At 40.6% G+C, this 26,248-nt stretch overlaps 1 long non-coding RNA gene across 1 annotated transcript in view; it reads left to right on the top strand.

Annotated features, from left to right (window-relative positions):
- The first annotated feature begins 38 nt into the window (after window positions 1-38).
- Window positions 39-26,248, top strand: part of LOC141898503 (uncharacterized) — a 79,010-nt gene continuing 52,800 nt past the window's right edge. Inside the window, exon 1 of the long non-coding RNA XR_012618566.1 lies at window positions 39-101. This is a non-coding gene — a long non-coding RNA (uncharacterized LOC141898503). The remainder of the gene's footprint in view (window positions 102-26,248) is intronic.

Here is a 26,248-nt window from a genome sequence, read left to right as displayed (position 1 = left end):
AGACATCTGTGCTGGAGATCGCAGCTCCGATGTTGCTCGTGGACAAGAGCAGATAATGTGAATGTCATTCATCAAGTTTTCTCTGACAAGTCGTACAGAGGGTAAGTCACATTCCTTTGCATTATCTTTCTCACAATTTGCGGCCTGTTCGCAGAATCCTCACGGCTCAGTTGCGCAGTCATTAGATTTATGACTCGACTATATCCAAATCTAAAAACTTAATACCAATCTTAAGATTTAAGAACACTTTTGGATTTAAGTCACGACTCAGCAACTGGGGCCAGGTTTATATTATAGCGTCTTACAGAACTACAACATTAAGGGCATAACTTAACTAACTGACATAAAATGTAACATATTTATCTTTCTATAAACTTTCTACGATAGACGGAATGAGGTCTATATGTATTATTTCCATAATTGGATCCAGTTCCACAAACATTCTCGGTTTAGTCGGAGTCGGACTTTTCAGAGTTGAGATCAGTTCACTTCTCGAAGCACTGCACCAAAACTCAGCAGCTATGGAACTGGATCCTGAATTTGATTTCATGCTGGCGTGATCTGTAAAGAGTAGAATCATTGACGGACCATTTTATTTAGAAATCCAGTTTGGATGATGCAATTATGGAGCATACATCTGTTAATTTTTGCAATATTTTCATCGGCGTGATTCTTCTGAGTCATCCTTGAAAATCAGTAGCGAAGAAAATCAGGCCCCGAAATCAATATAAACCCGCACTCGAATACTGCACCATCCCCCACCCTATACCTCGCGAAGCATCGTTCAGTTATAGATTTATTGGGTTCAAAATCATCAACTTCACCGTCGTGCATTTTATTCCCCCAATTTTACAATATTGAAAATCTGAGTAGTTGTGAGTTGTAGTATAAACTCATCTCAGTTAAAATCAGTTCAATGTTTCAACTCTTTAGAGTCGTTTTCAACTCAGAAATGTGGTACAGGAGTCCTGGAGTCACATTCTGTGACCTTTCGATCCAGTTAATTCTAAACTCAGCATCCAGTTCCACAGTTGTGAGTTAGAGTTAACTCTGAACTCAGCATCCAGTTCCACAGTTGTGAGTTAGAGTTAACTCTGAACTCAAGATCCAGTTCCACAGTCGTGAGTTAGAGTTAAAATCAGTCCATTTTCAGCCCGAGTCACATCTTAACTATTCAACTCTTTGCTAAACTAAACTCAAACCTCACCACTCAAACCTCACCACTCAAACGCCTAAACAAGGATCTGAATGAGATTTCGAACTTTCAGAAATTCCAAAATCACTACAGTGTTTAAACTGGATGAGTGAATGAATCATTATTCGACATTGTATCCCACATTTCAAACCACTCTATCTTTTAGGGTTTCAGATAAACCTCTCTGTGAGTGTTATTGTCTCTCTTGTCAGTTATTTTCCGAATTCCTTTTATCAAGGCTGCAATTTAATGAGAAAATACCCACCATCAGTTACCCGGATATAGATTGGCGCGTGTGACTCAGACTCGAAGTGCCCGATTAAAATCTTGTCCCTTCATATCGCGCAAAGGATTTTCTTAAGTTTCATTTCATTTTCTCTTCGCTCGCGAAAGAAATTAATTGTTTTCAGTTGAAGTTTGCCGGGTAATTTCAACAGAGTTATTGTCATGGAGAACGTTATTGTGAACTTTGTATCGATAGCGAACCGGTACAATTACTCGCCACTCTCATTCTGATAACTATCATCTGAAGAGGTCGAATTCATTTTATGCTGTTAGCGCCCGATCTTAAAACTTTCTTCTTTTGATGAAATTTTCCATCGAATCGATGACATTTCCAACATGCTCATTGTCCGCAGTTTGATTGACAGTTTCTATTCATATTTACGTCGCGTTTCACGATATTGGACGATGTTTGACTTCTGTAACTATAAGAATTAAAAATCGCTGAATCATCAGAGCATATCTCTGATATATTCGATTATTTGATAGCGTCTGATCTGTGACAAGCTGCGGCTACTCTCCCTCTCTCTTCTCTCTCTCTCTCTCCCTCTCTCTTTAATCAATACATTTCTCCACTGGTAACAAAACGATTCATCTTTTACATGATATAGAATATTGATAATATTGTATTCTATATTTCAAGCAACTGATGCAGAAACATCAGTTTTATGAAATACTCCGCGTTGATACGGCTGGTGAAAACCCACAATACAAAAAAAGTGAATCGTAAATGTTCCCTTGAGTTCGGGGTAGTTTATTTCAACGTTTCGGGCCATGTTGTACAGTTGTGGGTTGGTATTTCACTACAAACTATGGAAATGAGTCCAGGGGCCAGATTCTCAAATCTAACAGTACTTGAAATCTCAAACTTTTGAATTCTTGCTACAGTACCATGAATCTCATATTTTCAAATTCATGTTTCAATGACGAAAACCATTCAAACTTAACCGTTTTAAACTGTAACTTATTTTTATCGAATTGTACCCTGGGCCGGTTTCACAGCCCGGACTGAGGTCCATATGATCTCAAATCGTTGGACTGGTCTTAACAAGTTGATAGATTAACTAAAGAACGAATCGGTCATATCGATGGGTCTTTAGTCCTCTAATGATCATACAAGTTAAGGCGGATTCTTTGAAGCAGGATTCTCTCAACATTCCGATTGTAATTCGAGTCCACACTCCGACGTTGACGCTTGAGTCCCAGATTCATTTATCAAATTTAGTGCGCTACCTTAAAGCTAATCAGTAGTAACGACTGTAGCCTGTTGCTGCTGTGATAAATTCCTTAAACACCTCTTAGCAGTACATGTACTGAATACTGAAATCTCGTTTACCCGAACTGTCAGATTAATTGCGACTCCACTTGTTAATTCTGCTATTTAGGAAATTTAATTTGTAAGCGAAGGCGCGCGCAATGGGCTGCAAATCGTTTCCTCTGTAAAGGTGATTTTTCCTGCCACTGTTTAATCTACGCATGCGCACGCACTGACTATGTTACTAGTTGTTGTAACGAGGAGTTTCATTCATTCTTGAAAAAATTGCCATAACGAGAATATGGATTGAGAACTAGCTGCTGCTACTGCTGCTATTGCTGCTGATTCTGGTGCCGCTGATGTTAGAAGAGCGATTCGTGATGATTTAGAAATAAATAGCTCTCAGGATTTAGAATTTACGACGCTTTTTGCAAAACTATTTAATTTAATTGACCAACCCGGGGGTCAACTGAATTATTTAGTCTGTAAATAAAGTCAACACCTGCTTGAAGTTAAAACGAGCTCCTGATCTCATATGGTGACGAAATTTCATCGGTCGAAAAGGTCAAATTTCCCTCCTCCCTCCCGCGGGAAGAAATCATCGCCAGCTTCCACACTGTTGCATCAGCCGCGTGAATGTGTTGACTGATTGCGGTAAAATAGGCCTGTAATTGTCGCTAGTTCTATAAGGGGTATTTTTACGGTAAGACCCGTCTGTTGAGTTAGAGAGATGATTGGCTGCCGTTCAATAGGTCTGGTTTAACGGAATAGCGCGACGCAGCTGTGTCGGGATGCGCACGGATTTGTATCCATTAGCAACAATTTGTTGGCTCTATCGAATCCGTCTGATGTCATTGGTTGTTGTGAACGTTTTAACACGGGGGATCGTATCGGCGAATAAATCTTCATTATATTCGATGGCAAACTGTTCACAAACTTCTGGCCCTTTTTTCATCAATCAACGTCGCTGAAACGAAACTTTTTGAACATCGACCGCGCGGCGCTATAGTCTGTTCTATGAAGATGATAATGATTATATTCTTTACTTTGATGTATAAGAATTGAATTTTCCGGGTGAATGCGAATTCAGTCGAGAAGGCCATGTCATTATCGACGCCTTTGTAAGCCACGGTTGAGTGGCTCTGATAAATTCTATAAGCGGATTATCACCGAAACACCTTAACTAGGAGGAGACTCATAGACACATATTTTGGAGCCTCCTGAAATGTTTCCTTTTTGTGGAAACATTTGATCATAGTTCCATAGTTGTGAGTCCGAGTTAACTCTGAACTCAGGATCCAGTTCCATAGTTGTGAGTCCGAGTTAACTCTGAACTCAGGATCCAGTTCCATAGTTGTGAGTCCGAGTTAACTCTGAACTCAGGATCCAGTTCCATAGTTGTGAGTCCGAGTTAACTCTGAACTCAGGATCCAGTTCCATAGTTGTGAGTTAACTTTGAGTGAGTGCAATGTTTTAACTCTGACTCAAATCTGCGGAACTGCGGAACAGCTTTGGAACTCTGTCCAGAGCAGCTCTGAAGACGCCGAACTGACGGCCAATTGACGGCCAATTTGATGCGTGTGAACAAAAACGTGTGACATTGGCGAAAAGCCGATTATTTGGTGATATTTCATATCGGTCATTTTTGCAGTCGTTTCTGTTACGGTTCATATTTCATTCTATCTGAAGGTTTTATATATATATATGTCATACAGATAATGATAAATTCCCTACATTTATCATCACAAATCAGAGCTGTGTTTATTCTTTCAACAAGCATCACCTCTCTACCCGATACCCGGTATAGCTTTGACACAGTTCTCTGGGTTTCATTCTTAGCAGCGAGACCCCCTTATCGAAGAGGTGCTTACGGGGAACGTACAATGATCAAAACCCAGTTCCACTTTTTGGGGGATTCTCAAATTTGAATTCAGAACGTCTTATCGTGAGTCTATAATTCACTGACTCTAAATCCGGTTCCAGGGTGTTATGAGTTTCTTTACATCAAGGTCAAAGTTAACTATGAGTTGAAAACAGTTCAATTTTGAAGTTAATTCTTGAGTCGAGCTGGATTTCAAGCTGCGATATTTTAGTCAGACAATTTGCGTATAATTGATTCGTATCAATGCCGCTGATAATTAAAATGAATATCATTTTATCACGAGTCGAGAAAGAAAACATTTTTGTGTTGCATTAAGAGTCATTGAATTTAATTTAAGAAGCGGCGCGTCTCATAAAACGGCGCTCGCTCTTAGTCTTTCTATGATTGCTAGGTTGATTTATTGATATGATGCGAGGAAGATGAAAAATTAATTATTGAAGACACTGGCGGCTGGCAGTGATGCGTGGAATTTTTATATTATAACATTCTTTTACGGACATGGAAATTTAATCAGTAAACGCGTGAAGAAATGCCACCGGATGATCTGTGTATAATTCCCGTCGGGGTTTCACCGCGGCGACATTGTCATGTAGATTTCTTTCTATTCTGAATCATTGTTGCATTGATAAAGAAATCTAATATTTCTTGCAGTTCTGTGCTCGAGATTGTAGTCGGATAAACTTTGAATACGCGAAACTGCTACGGAAAAACCGAGCGATCATCGATCAACAACTCAAACCGCGATCGTCTGATATTTCTGATCATATTTCTAAATGAAAATCAATAATCCTATTTCACCAAAAATAGTTATTACTGATAATTATATCATTTTGATGATGAGTCTAAGAGGATTTTTAAAAAGAAATTCCATTGTCTGAAGACATCAACCAGTAGACGGCATCTGATGGCTCTATGTATCTTAAAGATGATGCGAGCCCTTGTCTGATTTTGCAAATCGCTTCAGAATTTAAGTCAAGTCCAACATACATTCATTAGTAAATAAGATGTTAAAAAGTAACAAATCTCTAGTAAAATAAGTATCAATGAATGGAACCTCTTAGCTAATGTCATGTATCATTTTTGACGTTTGGAGTGTAGGTACTCTCAAGATGCGGTAGAACATTTAAAATCTGTATCAGTGGATCTTGATTTTTGATTGATCTATATTCTATATTTGAGTGTAGGCTTACGGGCATCGCAGAAAAATACACGAAACCGAGCTAAAAATGATTCAATAATTGAAAATGATTTTTCCTAAGATGATCTCTATGGACCAGTGATAAAAAGAAATCCAATATATCCCCGGGTTATTCCAGCAAATATCAATCAACAAAATTGATTTCATTTCTATCAGAATATTACTGGTGCTCGTTGAAATTTATTGACAACATTTGAATTCGATATAATTTGATTATATTTCTATTATTCTCTGTTTAAACTCGTTATAACTCGAGGTGAATGCAGAAAAAACCTTCTGTTTATCAGTAACTTATTATGCATGAACATGACCCAGTTCCACAGTTCAGGACCCAGTTCCACAGTTCAGGACTCAGTTCCACAGTTCAGGACTCAGTTCCACAGTTCAGGACTCAGTTCCACACTTCAGGACTCAGTTCCACACTTCAGGACTCAGTTCCACAGTTCAGGACTCAGTTCCACAGTTCAGGACTCAGTTCCACAGTTCAGGACTCAGTTCCACACTTCAGGACTCAGTTCCACACTTCAGGACTCAGTTCCACAGTTCAGGACTCAGTTCCACAGTTCAGGACTCAGTTCCACAGTTCAGGACTCAGTTCCACACTTCAGGACTCAGTTCCACACTTCAGGACCCAGTTCTACAGTTCAGGACTCAGTTCCACAGTTCAGGACTCAGTTCCACACTTCAGGACTCAGTTCCACACTTCAGGACTCAGTTCCACAGTTCAGGACTCAGTTCCACAGTTCAGGACTCAGTTCCACAGTTCAGGACTCAGTTCCACACTTCAGGACTCAGTTCCACACTTCAGGACTCAGTTCCACAGTTCAGGACTCAGTTCCACAGTTCAGGACTCAGTTCCACAGTTCAGGACTCAGTTCCACAGTTCAGGACTCAGTTCCACACTTCAGGACCCAGTTCTACAGTTCAGGACTCAGTTCCACAGTTCAGGACTCAGTTCCACAGTTCAGGACTCAGTTCCACAGTTCAGGACTCAGTTCCACACTTCAGGACTCAGTTCCACACTTCAGGACTCAGTTCCACAGTTCAGGACTCAGTTCCACAGTTCAGGACTCAGTTCCACAGTTCAGGACTCAGTTCCACACTTCAGGACTCAGTTCCACACTTCAGGACTCAGTTCCACAGTTCAGGACTCAGTTCCACAGTTCAGGACTCAGTTCCACAGTTCAGGACTCAGTTCCACAGTTCAGGACTCAGTTCCACACTTCAGGACTCAGTTCCACACTTCAGGACTCAGTTCCACAGTTCAGGACTCAGTTCCACAGTTCAGGACTCAGTTCCACAGTTCAGGACTCAGTTCCACACTTCAGGACTCAGTTCCACACTTCAGGACTCAGTTCCACAGTTCAGGACTCAGTTCCACAGTTCAGGACTCAGTTCCACAGTTCAGGACTCAGTTCCACAGTTCAGGATCTCACTTCCACAGTTCAGGACCAGTTCCACACCAGGACTCAGTTCCACACTTCAGTACTTAGTTCCACAGTTCAGACCTTAGTTTCACAGTTGTCTTTGCTACGTCCGACAGACCAGACGACTGACACTGATCATTGCCTCCTCACTCAATAACCACTAAACCTCAGTTTATGACATTTTATGCATCGATAAACACAAGATGAAAAGGAAATAGATAGTTATAGAGAATATGCAATCATTGAGAGATAATTGAAAACCATCACAGAATTTAAACCGTGATCACCAATAATGAATTAAATCCGGCAGCTTGAACAGATTTAGATTGAACGAATAACGAGCAATGGCGGCGACCGGACGTGAAACGGTTATGAATCATTTATCTTTCAATAATAATAACATTCATGCATCAAAATCCTAATTCATCAGCGTTACACACTGACTAAGGACAGCATCAACAGGTTCTGCGTCTCAGTAAACCTCGATTGACAAAATCTCGAAACTTTTAGCTCAAAACTTCACAGAAATTTTGAAATCAAATGCCAGCGTATTTGGATAGCGAGCACGATAGAAACAAGGTCTATGAATATGATATAAAATCTTGAAATTAGAAATTAAATCTCTCTGTAATAGCTATTTCAACTTTGCTTGAGCGGACATGTCACGTGACTTTGTTTTTGTAGTACCTAATAGGTGATAAAAAGTCGAGCACAGATAGGAGCAGCATGGCTGAACTAAAACTTTTTGGCAATCCTTCAATTCAGTGTAGAATGGATTAAATGATGTTTTTATTTCAGCTGCCCATCAGTGCTGGTCTTATTAAGACCTATATCAGATACTATTAAAACACTGACTGAGCTTAAGCCAATCCGATGTGCTCTCAAGTCAAGTTGAAACAGACACTAGGCCCTGCTCACGTGGTCTCTAAGGAGAGTACCAGGCGCCTTTTAATTTTTGTATTTAATTCTTGATGAATAGATTTAGTTTTTAATCTTTTTAAATTTCTATCAAGCGGTTTTAATCCTATTATGGAATAAAATGAATGAATTCTTTTGGAAAGAAAAGATCCTTTCAGATCGCGGCGCGGTCTATCGTGAATCAAATAGCAACAGATACTAATCACCCGTTTTGCAAGTTTGATTCCGATGTCGTTTGATTAATTAACATTTAAATAAGTTAATCCCACTAGCGCTGATGATGCGGCTTTTTAGAAAAAGATTTGATCAGGCGTGGTGGCGGCATGCATTGAAGTAGGAACTGCTCGGCCCCCGCTGATTGAAACGGTTACAATTCATTCAATCATTGAACTCACACCGATAAATTAAACCCATCAGCGCCCGAGCCTTCCATACTTCTTCTACTAAATCGTGTAGTGGGAAAATCGAAACCAATTCGACCGTATTTGTCACTTGAAATTGAAATTCAGCTCGTGAAATACGCCACAGGTTGTCGGCGTTAACGATTGATGAGTCATAAGTCGTCTGGGGACCATCGCCAACAAGTGTTTCATACGACTTAGATAATGAGCTTAATACCGAACATAAAAAGTTTGTTCGTTTCGCGGAATCGATTGTGTCAGTATTTGATTGGTGCCTCCTAAACCGCTGCAATTATTTAAATTACCCCCGTACACACGGCTCTCGCGCTATCGACGTGTCAACTTTAGTTAAGTAACGCGGGTATTTATTATTCATGTACCCCGTAGAATTCACGCTATAAACCGCGATCATGATTCTACTCTATCGGGGCCTGGCTCTGATTTAATCACTAATATTTCTGTTTAAAGCAACAAAAACAACAGTAAAAAAATAATGTTGAGAATATTCACAAGTGCTACGTGAGCAGATTATTGAAAAGTGACAATATGATATTTAGTAAAACAGACATGGCGTCGACACTAACAGATCTCACATCTTCATCATTTTATTTGTTTGTCTTCCAGTAAGGAATGTGTTTTTACGCAATTCGCAGAAACTGTTTCTATAAAACTCAGAATCGTTTCAGAGATCGAGAGATATTTAAGCCGTCGTATTTCGGTGATGTATCTCTGTTATTTTTTTGTGAGTTGGTTTTTACGCCTCGCTCGATCTCTCTGAGTCTCACACTCTCTAAGTCTCTCACGATCAGGAATTTTAAGCCGATTGAATTTGAATATTTTTGGCGCCTCGTAAGCTGCACTCTTAGCTGCAGCTGCACTCAGCAGCAGCTGCCGTGATTCTAATTCTCGTCAAGCAGATTTTACAAAAACTAGATTTAATGAACTTGATTGTAAATAAGAAGTTTGGGTTCCGCACCTAGTCCTAGAAACCGGTCACGTGTTCGCTAAACCACCTGTGGTAATATAATAGACATGAAGGTTCTTAGTGAACCTATGGGCACGTATCGTTTTCTGTAAACTTTTTTTTGATTGGCTATATAACCAAAATGAGTTTGGATTGGTCTTAAGTGTCTATAAATCCAAAATGTCCGTGATCTAAGCCATACGATACCACCTTTTTGCTGAGGGAGAGGGAGAGGGGGAGAGGGAGAGGGAGAGGGAGAGGGAGAGGGAGAGGGAGAGGGAGAGGGAGAGGGAGAGGGAGAGGGAGAGGGAGAGGGATATATTATTCTATAGGAAAGTCTTTGAAAGATAAGAATAAAACATTCGAATTTTCAGCGATTCACAAGAGATTAATTTCCGAATAATGGTTTTCAGTTCGGTGACAGGTAAATTGATAATCAGTACACGAACCGCGGAGAGACGTGGAGACACTTGTCGCCTTCACTGATAATAAACACTAAATTAATAACCTCCAGTGACGTCATCATATCTGCACATATGATATGCTCGCTCGGCATTAATTTAATTTCAACGTTTGCCCCCCGCGAAGGGTTGATGAAATGAACGTTTTTAGGTATCGGGGTAGTATTTCAGCAGGTTCTTCCGTTTCCATGACAATCCATAAAGCGCATCTCCCTCTGTTGGTATAATCATTATATATTATCAGATCACATATTCTTCCGCGCGTCTATTTCCCCTTTCTCTTAACGTACAAATAGAATTCCTTTGATAAAAATACGTGTGATGTCGATGGTCTGTTTCTCAGCCTCCTGTGGCTACAGTCGCTAATTAACTCCATCTCTATATACATCCCGCTCGATGCTGATGTAATACTGTTCATGTCTGTAATTAGCACGACTCTACTTTAGCTTCAAATGTGCTACAAATATGCGTATTCTACAGGGGCGAATTTAAGGTATGGGGGGGGGGTATTTTTGCCGAAATAAATAATTTCTGGTCACATTTTGTTTTAACATGACTCTTTGTGCTTTATGATGCAAATCCTTTTTGAGGACCCAAACCCGTGGCGCACGCCCATGCATGTAAACATACAGGGTTTTGCTGCCCTTATTCTAATTTCCTGTTATAAAGGTTTCTATAATTAGTAAGAATTGTAGTCAACCAGTTCTGGAAACTTCGTTTCGTAAGAACATTATTGAACCCGATAGAAGTTCCTGCCTCTGATCTGCCTCTGATCGATATCGCGCAGTCTCTCTCTGATCAGTTCAAACCCAACCCTGCGCCGAATAGAAGTTTGTTATGACAATTTTTCGCTCCCCTCGCGATGAAAGCGATGCTACTAGTTGACAATTAAAGTTTGCTTACACTCGCTGACTGGATAACCGGAGAACTTAATGAAATTGATCATGCGAGTATCTGGAGGATGAGTCAGTCTCAGCCCGGTCGTTCGGTCGGGTCGGGTATAACCGGCTGGGGGTTCTATACCAGCCATGAATCAGCCACTTGTAGATCAACGCTAATATTTGTGATGAATTTGAAATAGTTATAGATTCTCTTTTATACGGCGGCGATAGTTAATCAATAAATGAAGAACCTCTCGTCGAGTGGGCGCAGTCTCTATCAATAATCATCCTATTCATTAAATCATGTATTCATATTCGTTCCCGTATTCAGTGAGTGAGAGTGAGAGAGAGTGAGGGACCCCGATCTGTTAATGAGAAAGGAAATTCCCAAGGCTGTGTGGAGCTGTGTACACACACGTTTCCACTGACTATCCGACTGTAATCAGAGATAGCTACAGTGAATACTCACTCAATAAAACATACTCATAAACGTATGAATGGACGTCATAGAGCGTCAAATTGGCCGTGACTTGTTCGCTTGACGGCCAATTTGCCGATACCAAAACGAGTACGAAGTCTCCCAGAGCTAGTTGCGTATCGGGTGGATCTGGGGGCGTTTATCAGACTTGTACAGGTCCATCAGATTGTCGACGAATAAAATATCGGTGCATATCAGTTCGGTAGTAATATACGCCTAATATTGCCTTTTCAGACATCACAGACAGTGCCCTTTGGGGATTTGACAAGTCATTCAAAATTGGCCCAGTTGGATCCGTCCCGAGTAGTTTATTCAACGTTTCGACTTTATCAGCCATCCCCGGGAACACGAACGGTGTAGTTACCAAATTTGATACTCTGTGTGACCTACGGTGAAAGTGACTGCTTCGAGTTTTTTTTAAACTTTTAACTTCACGCGCAGTTTGAAGGCACTGTCGGTTTTGGCAATAAACTCCTGAATTGCGGTGATCAAATGCAGACGAATCTATCTAAAACTGAATACAAATATTTCCTACTTAAACGATTAACGGATTTTCAGATCTGTCAGGTTTTTACACGGTGATAATAAACTGTTATTACGCCGTTATACGGCCCGGTAACCAGGGAATGTTTAGGACACTGTGAAGTTGCTGATAACTGACGATCCTTAGAGACTGATCCTCGAGTTTCCGACGGATCTAACTAATGATCGTACACACAATCTTACAGCTAGAATAATTACCATAAGTCATCGTGAGACTCGACTGAAGAGAGTGGTAACATGGACTGACTGTGTCAGACATCTCACACGAGGCGAGACCTGTTTCTTATAGATAACGTTCATTACTACTATACCGCGACACATCTCCGTCGTCAAAAGCCTCCGCTTCAAAACGATCAAATAAAATCTTTTTTTTTGTTGAGAGTTTATATTTTTGTATTTCCTAAATGAAAAAAAAAATCAGAATTTCGATAAATTTGGACAGGTTTATCAAATCGGGTTTTGAACCTGAATTTGATGATATGAAATTAGGCTAAACAAAAATGATACCGTATCAAAAACTCTACGTCACAATGAGTTAGTTCCCTTTAAACAGACAGTATTAAAGCCATGTTTGTTACTGAGTTGTAAATTGGATACCGTACTTTTCAATTAGACCTACTATCCATCAAGTGTTTTGATGGATAGTATAGGAATGAGAGCCGTCTATACTCGCTGTGTAGAGAGTCATCGGGGTGGCTTCACTAGACACATAGGGGCATCAGATCTAATTAACTGTAGCACTTCTATTCAATCAACCAACCTATAATTGCCTGGTTTCAATTTTTCACATTCAGTTTCTGTATCTCACACATGATTTAACTGCCATTTGTCAGTAGATCGTGTCACGTGTTACTGACACTGATAAATGATCACCATTCTCACCCGATTCGCAGCGAGTCCATGAAATACTGGTTCTAAATCATTAAACGGGCGGATACAGGGGATGGGGTGGGTTCCGTTGGTTCGAATCCGCTCTTTTTTGGTTAAGTGCCTTTTTCAAAAAAGACCACTGAGAAATTCGGTGCCGAAATTTGGAAAATCCGCCTTAATTTCATTAGAATGTCGAGTCCGTGATTGTAATCTAGAAGACCGAGTTGCTACTAGCGACACCCCGCGGTGGACCATCGCTTGCCATAAGTGGAATCCTCGATTGCCACAGTAGCGTTGAAGGTCATCCATTCTGCACCGGAGCGAATTGAATTCAATCAATTTTATTCCCTTACGACGCTTGTATCATCCAATGCCACTTTTAGTCAAATATATATCATGATAAAGTGAAATGAATATTGACTCGCGTTTAGCGGGATAGATATCAGATAGATATCAGAGATATCAGATAGATATCAGATTTGTCGGTTGATATTTATCTGGGAGTAATTGGAAATATATTCGTGAGATCCAGAGACAAAAGAGATGTTTGCAGTAAACATTGACTCTTAACTGATGTTTTTTAAATGAAATGAAACTGCACAATTTTATGAACAGTTGTTTATTTTCAAACAGTTTCCTCATTTTGTCTGTAACTACTATCATCGCTCTGGCGACGATAAACGCTGTAGTTTTTGTAATCCAGATAATAGACTTGTTGCATGAAATAATGAGCATTCCATTTTACAAAAGCTTTACAAAAATTGTGTCAAATATTTAGACAATATCTGAATTTTGAAAACGTAAATTCGCTGTATGGTAAGGTTGGTTAGGTCCACAGCGTTAAGTAGGGGTTTGAAAAAAGGGATTTTCCAATAAGAAATGAACCTTGTTTTTGGGAAGGTTTCGAACCCGATACCTATGGCGTTGAAGTCAGGTGCGCTACGCACTCGACCACTGTTTCGAGGCAATCGACTCCTCGGCAAACAGAGTCCGGGGCCTGTTGTAATCCGAGGTAAGCGGAGTCCACACAAAAGATCGAAGCTATTTCACAAGCTTCCAGCTTTATAGCTAAAAGATCAGTAAGCTATTTCACAAGCTTCCAGCGCAGTCAAAACCGCAGAATGGCAACAACAAAACGTTTCACTTTGTATAATGACACCCTGTGATGTATAAAACACATCACGCCAATGAATTATGATTTTGATAACAGTGTAAATAGGTATAAGCTTACGTTAAATGGTGATAAATGATAGATTGGTGAAAATTGTGTTAATGAGTCGATGAAATGTAGCCGGCTATGAGATGCATTGTTTCAGCTGTATGTGTGTGAACGTTAGTCAGTTATACACAATAACATACATCGACAACTTATCAGCCAATCTCGGGTAAGTAAGTCACCATATTCGACATGTTTTCTGAAGCGTTCTTTCATTTTGATGGCACTGTTTTGTTTTTTTAATTGTATTTACGACTCATTGTGGGTGTAAATGCTTTTCATTTCAATCGTCTAAAGAGTGAACAGGGTCTTATAAACTTACTCTTCATTTAATTACATTCTTCGTGATTTTTACAACCCATCATTGTTGAAAATGCTTAATTAATTTTCCTTTAATGAGTGCCATTAGACAAACCATTCACAGTTTACGAACCGCAATTTTGTTTGGGTACATTAATTTATCCTGTTTTATTGGGTCATTTTTTTCTCTTTTCTGATATTTATTTGCGATGCGAGTTTGACATTATTTCATCGGTCCTTAAATGTTTTTTGACAACTTTGGCAACATTCCAACAGCGTGAATCCCTAGCAACAACGGGACATAATAAGAGCGTTATGAAAAACTGAGGCCAATGTTTCACAACGGGGATGAATTCAGATTTAGTATCTTTTCGCGAAACTTTAGACGATTTTTAAGATTTAAGACCACTTGTAAACTTTAAATCACAACTCCGCTAATTAGAGTTTCTGTTCTGTGAACTCAAGGTTTCTCGACGGAGCTGAACACACGGATTCAGTATTTTTCTGTAAATTGATGAGGGTGTGCGGGTTTAGTCGGTCTCGCTATCTATAGCGATACAGCGAGACCTGGATTTATTCCGCTTCATTAGGTGAAGCAAATTGTTGCTGAATACCACGGGATATCTGTCGCAGTAGCAGTACTAAGCTCAGCGTGATTGGAAACTTTACCCCGCGCCGCCGCCTCTATCTGACTCACCCCTACCGGTTTTCTGCATCTTTCGTCCTAATCGCGCTTGAATGAACAATCACAAAAATCTATTAAAAATCCGAACGCGGATGAATTGGCCGGCGACCGTTCGGTCGTGATTGGGGGTATCAGTCCTACCGATAAACGGGATCTTCAAAGCAAATGAATAGGAATAAATTGAATGACGATTTTATCGGTCGAGTAACTGTGATACCTTCAGGGTAAAACCGCCGCCGATATTTTCCAGTTCCACGGATCGCGGAAGCTCTGACTCGAGCCTTGTCGCTATTATTGTTATCCACGCAATTCGCAAAGTTATTTCTCGTTGCTGGTTTAGGTTTTAGCGGAAGTTCCGCGTAAAGGAAGTGCTATTACATCCGCCGCCTGTGCATTATGGGTAAAGGCATCGGGTTTCGGTGTAATCGATGCCGGAATGATGTTTCTGAATTGAGAGTCATTTTACGGACATAAAACCAAAACAGCCTCAGGTCATAGAGTATAGGCTGGATGTGTGACGTCATCTATGGCAAGCTTTCATCGCACACGATTATTTTGATGTATTCAATTCTTAAAATTCAAAAATGATGTCCGTTAGGAAACCGTTGAACCGTCACGTGGCATCAATAAACTTTTGGAGTTTTTAATTTTCATTCTTCAATTGTGGAATTTTTCATGTTCAACTGAAATATAGCGAGATCCAACAAAAATTCAAATGCAATTGTGGAAAAGTTGTCGGACCCGTCGTAATTCTTAATCTATTCTGAATCAGTGAAGATTGAGGTCGAAAAGTCCAATCAATTACAATGTATTAGCTCTAGAAAACATTTCGGGCATTTTTTTGCGCCGGGATTTTATATCATCTTTACAACACGGACACAGAGTGTTTCATCAGGCCTTTTTTATTCTAAGTGTGCCGGGATAAGCTTCACAACACGGAATAAAACGGCTAATTGAATCTTTAAAAAAAAATCTAATTAGATTTTACGAAACTGTTGAATCTACGTCAAACTGAACGACATACATTTTGATTTAAGTTGTTTCTAATAAAGCCCCTCATCCGCTCATCCGACCCAGTAGCCTACAGCTATATAACTCCCCTCCCCCCCTCAGTACGCCCCCCTCCCCCTCAGTACGACACCCCCTCCTCCGACTCTAGCTCAGTGCACAGTATAATCGTCACACATCTATCGCTTGTTTGTCGATGTAATAACAAAGTCTATTACGACTGTGCCGCCGATAAAACGGTTTATATACAGAAAGCCAAAGCTGCCAAGAAAATAAATGATGTGACCAAACAACATGTCATTTTGTTCCGTAGCAATAATCTTTTTGTTGGCTCGGATGATAGATATGGACAGCGATCGTGTTACTGCGCGCTGATTGGTGGAATCACTGAGAGGATGACCGCGCATCTATAGCTAACAGAGATGTATCAATGAATGTTAGGATGATCACGTGTATCAATCATTCTCCAGTATTCTGATCATTATCACTCACCATCTTCACAATGTATCAGTATCATTTAATATACAACTAATTCACTTATCACTGTGACGATGTGTGCGTCATTTAAGGGGGGGATATTTCCTGATGCATTGTAGGTTTATTTCGACAAGTCTAGGATGAATTCAACTAGTGCGTCCTCGCTTACCAGGGCTGGGCTACCTTCACATCGAGATTAAAGATTCCAACAGCAACCAAGGCCACGTGACCTGTTCCGAAATCCCAGGGCCCGGTTCCATAGTCGAGACTTACGTCTAAAATGGTTTTGAATCTTAAGACTGGTCTTGATTTTGTAAGATTGGCTATAGAGCTAAGATGGTATTAGATTGGTCTTAAGTCTTAAGCCATGACAATGGAACCTGCCCCTGGGGTCAGTGCCAGTCGGGACTAAGTCCAAAATGGTTTTGAATCTAGAGATTGGTCTTTAGTTGTTACATTGGCTGTAGAGTCTGAGACTGGTCTCAGTCCGACTGCTGATCTACACATCGTGTCAACCACATTGTCTGGACTTAATCAGAGACGAATTCATCAAGTCATGTAGACAAGCGAGCCCTGGCAAGTGAGTATACAAACGATGATCGACGATGTTGAAATCTCGAGTCTGGTTTTTAAAGAACTGTCACAATATTCGTCTTGTGTCAATAGTATTATTCCATATAACGAAATTGTCAAAATGTAGCGCGAACGGGTGAGAGATGTGAATGAACAATAAACAGTTGGTTTCTGCCACCAATATCAATAATCGTCGCCCGTTTTTACAACCAGCATCGATTTCTATCCATGTTTGAAGAATGTAAGATACACGACAATTTCTTGGTTGTTACCGCGAGTAGCGCATTGATCATCATTCACGCGCTCCAGTGATATACACTGAGAAAGTACACTTTGCAAAATGAGTCTTTTCATCGCGCTAGAACCGGTTAATATTACTGGTATAGTCAGTCGGTATAAAGCTCCCAGCGGGCCGTGGAAAGACGTGCAGTTTGGCGCTGTATCATTTTCATGCTATAATCAATGCATGATGATATGATTTATTTTATCAGCCTCAAACAGCTCATAATGCTCGGTTTTATGGGTTTGTTCTTACACGTTGGTGTATCGTTTGACGTGTCCCCCCGTTACCGAGTAGGATATTTATTAACACGACTCTCAGCGCTATACTCGTAAAAAGTGCGGCGTGAAATAAGTTCGAAATCCGCGAGATGACAAGGAAAACTAACTTTAAAAGTTTATTGACGTCTTGGTAGATATTTTTGCAGTATTGGTAACAAAACTAACTTGGAACTTTTTTGCTTGATAATAAATGCTTGATATTTTCGACATTGAATGATATAGTATGAATAATGTATTTTGAATTTGAATATATTGACGATTGAATTGAATTGACCGGCAACCAGTCTAGCCCCGATGATGTTTATTGATGACGTAGTGGACATCTGCTCAAAGTTCATCATCAGAAAGACACGAAAAGCCATTAGAATGAAAAGAAGAGTTATGAAATTCGATAAATTACAAATTAAACGTCAATTTTCACAATTCTAATTGTTATATTGAAACGCCTCAATATTGATGACGTAGTGCGCATCGACTCACTCGAGTATATACCCCGCAATAGTTATCGATGAATAAAAACATTTTTGCGACGTTTTTTTTTACGGCGTCAGAGAAATGATAAACCGGTTGACGATAATGATATTCATTTATTTGCATTGTAAGCACGAGGCACGGAATTGAATCTGTGACAGACAGAGAAGTTTCCTCCTCAGTATTAATGGCTCCTCAGTGAATTGAGCGCGGTTCGTGTCTGAGACACTTGAGCAATGAAGGTAAATCATCATCATATATCACCCGCCATCATATATCACCGATATATCATATACATAAATGTATGAATCGATTCTGAGATTTCTGGAATTTCAAATTCACTTGATATCAATGTTTTAATGGAGAAGACTAAACAATTAGTTATCGTGAATTTGGCATAAAGGACACAGGGACAAGACACTGAGAACTGGGTACTGGACACTGGTTACTGGACACTGGGTACAGGGGCGACACTAAACACAGGGGCCCCTGGCACTTGGCAATGTAAACAGGGCATTTGGGAGGGGATAATGGACGGGAAACTGTGGGCACTGATCTCAGGACACTAGAAACTGGACGATGGACAAAACGGGGCTATTGGACACTGGGCATGTTTCTTCTTGTAGCGATATGGTTTTTGTCCATACATTACTCGCTCAGTTTTTATCGTAGTATCGTAAAATACTGCAATATAAGATGAAGTTGGTTAATGGTGCGTAGTTGTGAAGTAGGTACTTTCTCCTCTCTCTCTTCTCTCTCCTCTCTCTCTCCTCCTCTCTCTCTCCTCTCTCTCTCTATTCTCTCTCCTCTCTCTTCTCTCCTCTCTCCTCTCTCTCCCCTCTCCTCTCTCTCCCCTCTCCTCTCTCTCCTCTCTTCTCTTCTCTCTCCTCTCTCTCTCCTCCTCTCTCTCTCCTCTCTCCTCTCTCCTCTCTCCTCTCTCCTCTCTCCTCCCCCCTCTCTCTCTCTCTCTCTCTCTCTCTCCTCTCTCTCATCGCATTCTCTCGTCCAGAAATCATTTAGTTCGTAACTATCGGAAGTGAGGTTTATTGTGACGTCACGACATGGCGTCTAGATTCACCTCAAAACGGAAGTGTGCTTAATTGTGACGTCACAAGATGGCGTCGGTCTAGATTCTTGAATGGAGGTGTGGATTTCTTTGACGTCACAATATGGCGTCTAGATTCTGCTTCCGGTGTTGTCCGCGCGATGTTTGACTTGTATCTGTATTATCGATTAATGTCACATGACTTTACCGATTGATCAATATGTATATTTATTGAGACGCATCCTCTCCTCAAATACGGCGGGGCTGTTACTCTGTTACTGTTTACACTGACTGTAATCGGCTGCATCAAGTCGTTATTATTCAACGGTTGGATTTGAAATTGAATAAAGACGGTTGGTCGTCGGTGACGGCCATGATCATTGAAATACTGCTCTTTTTCCGATTTCATGACTTCCAGTCGTAAAATAATCAATATGGTACCGTAAACTGGTAGTAGAAGTGTCAGTGGTGGGTTTGTGGCGGCGCGCACGACTCTCGCGGATCAATCAGTGTAGCTTCCCCTGGGCAATGAGCTGGTGATTGGATTTCGCTTGCCAATTTGATGTCAATCATCCCCAATCAGTTGCCTTGGCGGTGTTGTTAGGATTGGAACTTTTATTGTAAGTTGGCAACAGTTAGTTTGCAAATTGCAGCAGCCAGCCACCGGAAGCAGAAGCTACAGTTGTCATTTTAGTGACGGACACGGATTTTGTTTTTTCAGTCTCTCTCTCTCTCATCACGGTTGGAGTTCTCCAGCAGCGAGGTAGGTCGTAGTTTTAGATCTGCCTCCAGCGGACCGTGACCTCATCGTCCAATCCGTACGAGTAACTAGAGATTTAGATGATGATTATTACATAGCTGATACTCGAGAAGGCCGTTATCAGTTTTGTGGCGCAGACAAGTAAATACCGACACCGACTGATTCCACCCGAGGGGGTATTGTCACACGTCACAGAACTGACTTCCAGTTATTGTCTAGACGCAGTAGGCCGAACGAGATTCCGATTACATTTTCTTTAGATGTTATATCTGTAAATGATCTCAAAATATATAAAGATGTTTCATGTACGGTTTATTTGGCAGAATATGTTCCATATTTCACACGCTTTTCTTGATTGATCGGACTATACAGAGTTATCGAGGATCCGTGTGTGAACCTGATGTCGAATCAGTAAACATGAAGACAGATGAAGTCTATTTACTTTAGTCTGACATCGATTTTGTTTGGGATCATAATATTTTAAACATATACCTGAAATTGTGGAGAAGCCATGATGGTTTCGAATCAGTTAACGTTAAGACAAGTGTACAATGTAGGTTAACTAATTCTTTTAGAAAATTACGAGATTTCGCTACTAATATATAAGGTAGCTTCAACAAAGTAAATGATCCTGACTTCATCTGATGAATCTATTGGAAGTTCGTATTCTTAGGCAAAGATCATAAGTTTATACAAAGTAACTACCTTATCATGTTTACCGATTGAAGTCTTAAAACTCTGTAGGCATAAAAAAGAATCAAGTTTACCTATATAGTAATACCTGCTCCACACGTGTCGCAGAAAGAAAGATGTCTCGCTGTAGTTGTCAATGAATAACGTCGCAGTAGATTTATCGACAACATGTCAGCGGAGTCTGATCTGAAATTCATATTTTTTTCTATTATGTGGATTACGGTGATGGGTAATTGAATTAACTGATGTAATAAATAATTAATCATATTACCCAACATTTCTATCCAGTAGAACTCTGGCATCGTCTCCGATCGTAAATTGCTTCATGAAAATGTAACGCAACATAAGTTCAACTTCGGTGTTAACAAGCAATTCCGCCGCGCATTCATTCATGAAAAACGTCATCTACAATGTAAATATGGAATCGAGGGATTCCACGGTGAAAGAAGTCTTCAATCTTCATTCCGTTCATTGAAAAAACTCAATTCTCACCGGTGGAAATATTTCGTGACTGAGTTAAGCTTATTTCTGTAACAGATCCATTCAGCAGCTTTCAGACTTGTACCGGATGGCAGTAATAATAACTCACTGGTCCAGAGATTTATTTTCTACAGTAACATACCTATGAATATTTACACGAATTAGAATATGATCCCTCGGCAGAGATAAGACAATCTGATAGTATCGGGAGATTACTCAGTAGTTGTGGATCCAAGCGTTCTATGGGGTTCGAACCCACCCCTCTTTTAACCTCCTGAAACAAACAAGTTGAAATGGATGAAACGGTTAAGTTTGAATTGTTGTCCTCATTGAAAACATGAAATAACTAACAGCGATTGAACACCAAAAAATTTAGTTAATTGTCATCGTGAAACTGGACCCAGTGCCCCCTAGCGGTGGCTCGTGGAATGACCATCTCGATGTGAATGAGATTGCTAAGTGACCGGTGACTAACTAGAATTCTACAAATATCGAGTAATCGAAATAATCAATTTAACTAGAGTACAACCCCTACACTATATCCCCTCGAGTAGTAATACCCAAGAGTCAGTGTATAATAGAATTAGTGAGGTGTAATCTACTATATACGACAGTGTGTGAGACATGTTCAACCTCTCAGAATGGAAGACATTTCAGCCTGTCCGAGCAGAGTCATAGTTTCGTTAGAATAGTAACTACATTGCAGTTAGTGCATATTCAATTTCTTTTGTAAAACGCCATCACCAAGCGGTCAGTTGCGCCATCATGTCTTAGATTGAAGACCAGTCTATGGACCATCTTCAAAGCGAGTAGAATTATGGATAGACTTAAATTGAGGAGAAACTGGCATCCTAATAGCACCACCTCGCTTCCAACATTAATTGACGTCCTACTGCACACTAGCGACACCCGGTGGATCCTCACTTGCCACAAGTGTCTTTCTAGTCTGCTACAGCAGTTGATAGACTACCGCGCACTAGTGACACCTGGTGGATCCATACTTGCCACAAACGGAATCCTCGATTGCCACAGTATATCCTACTAAGCACATAAGCGACACCTGGTGGATCCTCGATTTCCATGTGCGAACGTAGAATCAGCCTCATTCATTGAACGATTTTAAGACGGATTTTTACGAGTCTCTTTAGGTGGAAATAATGTGAGGCAATGATTTGCGATATCATCTCACGTACTGCATTATAGCGGTTTGTCGTCGCGTTCGAGGTAATTGGGCTGACGACGCTTGTCAAACCGTCATGTCGCCAGATCTAGCCCGAAAATACATGATTATCTGTACCTTTCAAGAGAATCCTCACCATCGGAAAGAAGGAAAATGAGTTTCTCGGCGAGACGAGGATGTGACGGCTCCCTACCGTTCATCACCGCTCACACAGTGCTAACAACCCTACAAATTGAGACACCGCGAGATAGAAATGTAGAGCTGAATTCTCCATATCCGCTATTATCGTAAATACCTCGATTTTTACCTTATGCATATCTCGGTGAGATATCGAACGGTAATTTCGTCGTTCATACCGCGTGCGACTGATTTACTATAATCTAGGCAGATTTTCTAGCTCGAAGACGACGACGGCGGTAGCATCTGCAAGGGAGGTTTCGGCGTATAGTGAAATGATCGATCGCCCCAGGGACACGATTTATCAGACTTCCCTTTTCGTCGCTCGACTCGATTGCGCGATTTGACGCCATCGCAACAGTTGGTTGGCAAATGAAATTGATGTAACTCCTGTGACAAGAATATGAAATAAGCCTCGTACACGTTGCTAAATCCTTTACGTGTCGCTAGACAAAATTTGATTAGGTTCAGTTATGAAAATGCATTCTATTTGTTGATGTTGAACCACGTGGAAATACAGTAATCCCAACAGTAAATGGAAAACAGTTCGGGTTGCTTTAGTTAAATGGAAATGCTTGCCGAGATAATTCACTAATTCTGTTGGGTTCGAGTCCCGATAAGAGCGCGGAATCATGTTTCCCTGGTCGAGTAACAGTTTTCCTGAATTGGATAATAATAAATTGTGAAACTGAAGAAAAATATGATCGGTATAAAAGTAGATCTGGAAAATATATCATAACTTATACTTAATGAATTCTGCCGCCCTAGTTTAATTAAAAGCCTGCAGCGTCGAATGAGACACCATTTTACGTAATAAAACTCCGTGACCCAAAATATTTTAATCAATTATTCATTTCATTCAAAATCTAACTCAGAAATGTTCAATTGGATATGGCAGCGCGTTTCACATCACAACCTTAGTCAATATCATCGTAGTTTTACACGGCCCTGCGGAGATGGATTTAGGTAAATTGGAAAGCGGGGGTCAAAAATTGGCATTTCTCGAAGAAGCAGCGTCACTGAAAACTGCAAGTGCTGCTTTTGAATTTTGGACGAAATACCTCTGAAAAGATCAAATTTCATAGAGGATAGGAGTGTCCAGTGAATCGTACACGATATCGGTCTTCACAAAAAGGAAATCAACATCAAAGGGAAGGCTCAGGTTCTCTGGCCGCCAAAAATATCCCTTTTATAGATCCATCCACTCATCTACCAGTCGGTGGAAGTGGTTGTATCCATAGTGATCTATGTGGCTCTACATATTGTGTCCACCCAATCTGTGGAAACATCGGACAGTAAGGTCGTTGCGGTGAACTCCACCCCTGCCTCGACTTCCTGTTGATATAAATCTACTGGTGTTCGTTTAAAAGATACGTCGTCTATGCACATGTAATAAAGTGGCTTTTAAGCTCGCAACAAGCTCCTGATGCGACATCGAGATCAGTGTAAACACGTGACCTGATCAGAATTATTCAATAATTGAACAGTTGTATATGGAGACATGAGTAACACTATAACGCGTAACTCGCTACTGATTGTGACATGAACCTCGCCAGATCCGTTAAGACATGGCCGTCAATTCTTGTAAGTGTTGATGGATCATCGGATTGTTCATTCTATACAACCGTTCATTGGATCGCTGCCGTAAATTCCTTGTCAGCCATTTTTACAAGCTGCTGCTGCTGCTGCTGCTGCTGCTGCTGCCTGTGGTGTGGAATGTTTACTAACCTGACAATAACAGCCACGTTCTCGGGTCATTAGTGACTGTTTCCTGAACGGCACACTCTCCCCTCTATCCTCCCCTCCCCACTCCCCTCCCCTCCCCTGAACTAACGCCCTGTCTCACCTCACTTCACCGCCATCTACTTTTTGTTATCTTCGTTGTTAGGGAGTGAATATACCGGTTATAATTGTTGAAGGTTTCAAACATAACAACCTTCCCATAATACCTCTCCGGTCAGGAGGTGTTGCTGTGATACGGTATTGTCGAGTGGAGAGATGACGTCACCGCCTGCGCCATGTTGTTTCAGATCAGTATTCAACTCGACTTCGACAGTTGTTGCACTTTTTGATATCAAAAGCAACATGTTTTGTTTCCAGTGGTCGAGAACGACCCGAACCCCGCGGTCTCCGGACACAAGCTCTAAACCAGCGGAAATAACCTTATTTCTGATATGATTATCCCGATGTCCGGTTTCTGTCCACGTCGCTCCTCTCTTATCTCACGCACTATTTTTTCTCTAATATATTTACATTCAAGACCTGTCCGTATTTTTGTATGCAGTCGCTCGAGCGTTGACAGCCTTCCTTTCATCAGGTCTTAGCCACAAGACGTGGCCAATCTTGCAAAGAATTAGCCTGTCTACTGGGAATTACTTACTCATATTGCTTATAGCATATTCAATTGGTTTTTTTGTGTTGAAAGATGTCCTGGCGTGAAATGAAGAAGCTAAATGCTTTGACACGTAAGATGATGGAGTGTGTCGGCGTGTGTTCGGCTGACGACGGACACAGAAGCGGCTTTTCGCAGAATTAAAATAATCGCGCACAGATGACAAGCCTATATCTGTTAGATCTTATTAACACTTCGCTAAACAAAAAAAGAATAACTGGAAAGTTTACGGATGCCTTGAAAAATGATACACATATAATGCTTAATATTGTCGACAATAAATTATATAATTTCAAGGATCAATGAGGTTATTTTGGATTTTTAGTGAACTCTAACTCACAACTGTGGAATTGAGTCGCGAGTTCAGGGTCAACTACTCACTGTAGAACTGTACGCTGAGTTCACAGTTAACTCTAACTCAAAACTGTGGAGCTAGATCCTGAGTTCAGAGTTAACTGTGGAGCTGTGTCCCGAGTTCAGGGTTAACTGTGGAGCTGGGTCCCGAGTTCAGGGTCAACTGTGGAACTGGGTCCCGAGTTCAGGGTCAAGTGTGGAATTGAGTCCCGAGTTCAGGGTCAACTCTAACTCAAAACTGTGGAACTAGATCGTGAAGTTAACTGTAATAAGAACCCCTTTAAATTAGAACTATGATGTCGTCTGTCAGTAGCGCGCGTCTGTCGTATCGTTGTGTCAGCGCACATTAGCCGACACTGCGCCACTGCGAACTGCTCCACATTCCTGATAAGTAGCTTTTCAGTTTCCTGCAGAAACATCTTTACTTCATCTCACCCGTTTTTAATTAATCTACTCGTGTGTAACAGACTATAGGGCGTTAGGCTAGGATTGTGCCGTCGTTATCTGTGAGCCGTGAGAGTGTGACATTCCATTTTAATCGTCTTACCGCGACAGCTATTAGTCTAACTACTCGTGCTATCATTTAAGGATCTTACTCCTGGACGGACAGGCAACAGGTAGGTGGTATACGTGTTATACGACTCATTCTAACGACTTCCTTTCAACCGTCCCCAGAGCTCTCTGATTGATTATATTTACAACTTTCATTCGATTCAAGTTACTTTGAAGAAGTCTAGTGTTGAGAACGGCGTCGAAATGCGAAAGAAAATCCCTTAAAGCTGATGATATTTTGCGGTAGCAGGTCTTACTAATTAATTCCCAGATCAACTAATACCCAGAGTCAACTTGTACCCTGATCAACTCGCGTCCCCTATTGCGGAAAACTTGTCCCGCATTTTGAAAAGTTGTTCGTCAGACTTAAGAAACTTATTTTTCCTGTTTGATTTTTGAATCAAGGCTAAGTATTTTTCCTATTCGGCATCAGACACGTGATTGAAGATATTTTTGACTTCTATGAAAAACCCTTTTTCTGAAAACAATGTAGTTTTTACGTATAATAATTTTTCATTTTTGTAAAGATTTTTTTTTTGGAAATCGTAAACTAAATTAAACGCACACAC

Source organism: Tubulanus polymorphus, chromosome 2 (genome assembly GCF_964204645.1).
Source record: "Tubulanus polymorphus chromosome 2, tnTubPoly1.2, whole genome shotgun sequence".
In the NCBI taxonomy this organism is placed as follows: Eukaryota; Metazoa; Nemertea; class Palaeonemertea; order Tubulaniformes; family Tubulanidae; genus Tubulanus; species Tubulanus polymorphus.
The sequence above is the reverse complement of the archived record's forward strand: the minus strand, read 5'-3'. Positions and strand labels throughout refer to the sequence as shown.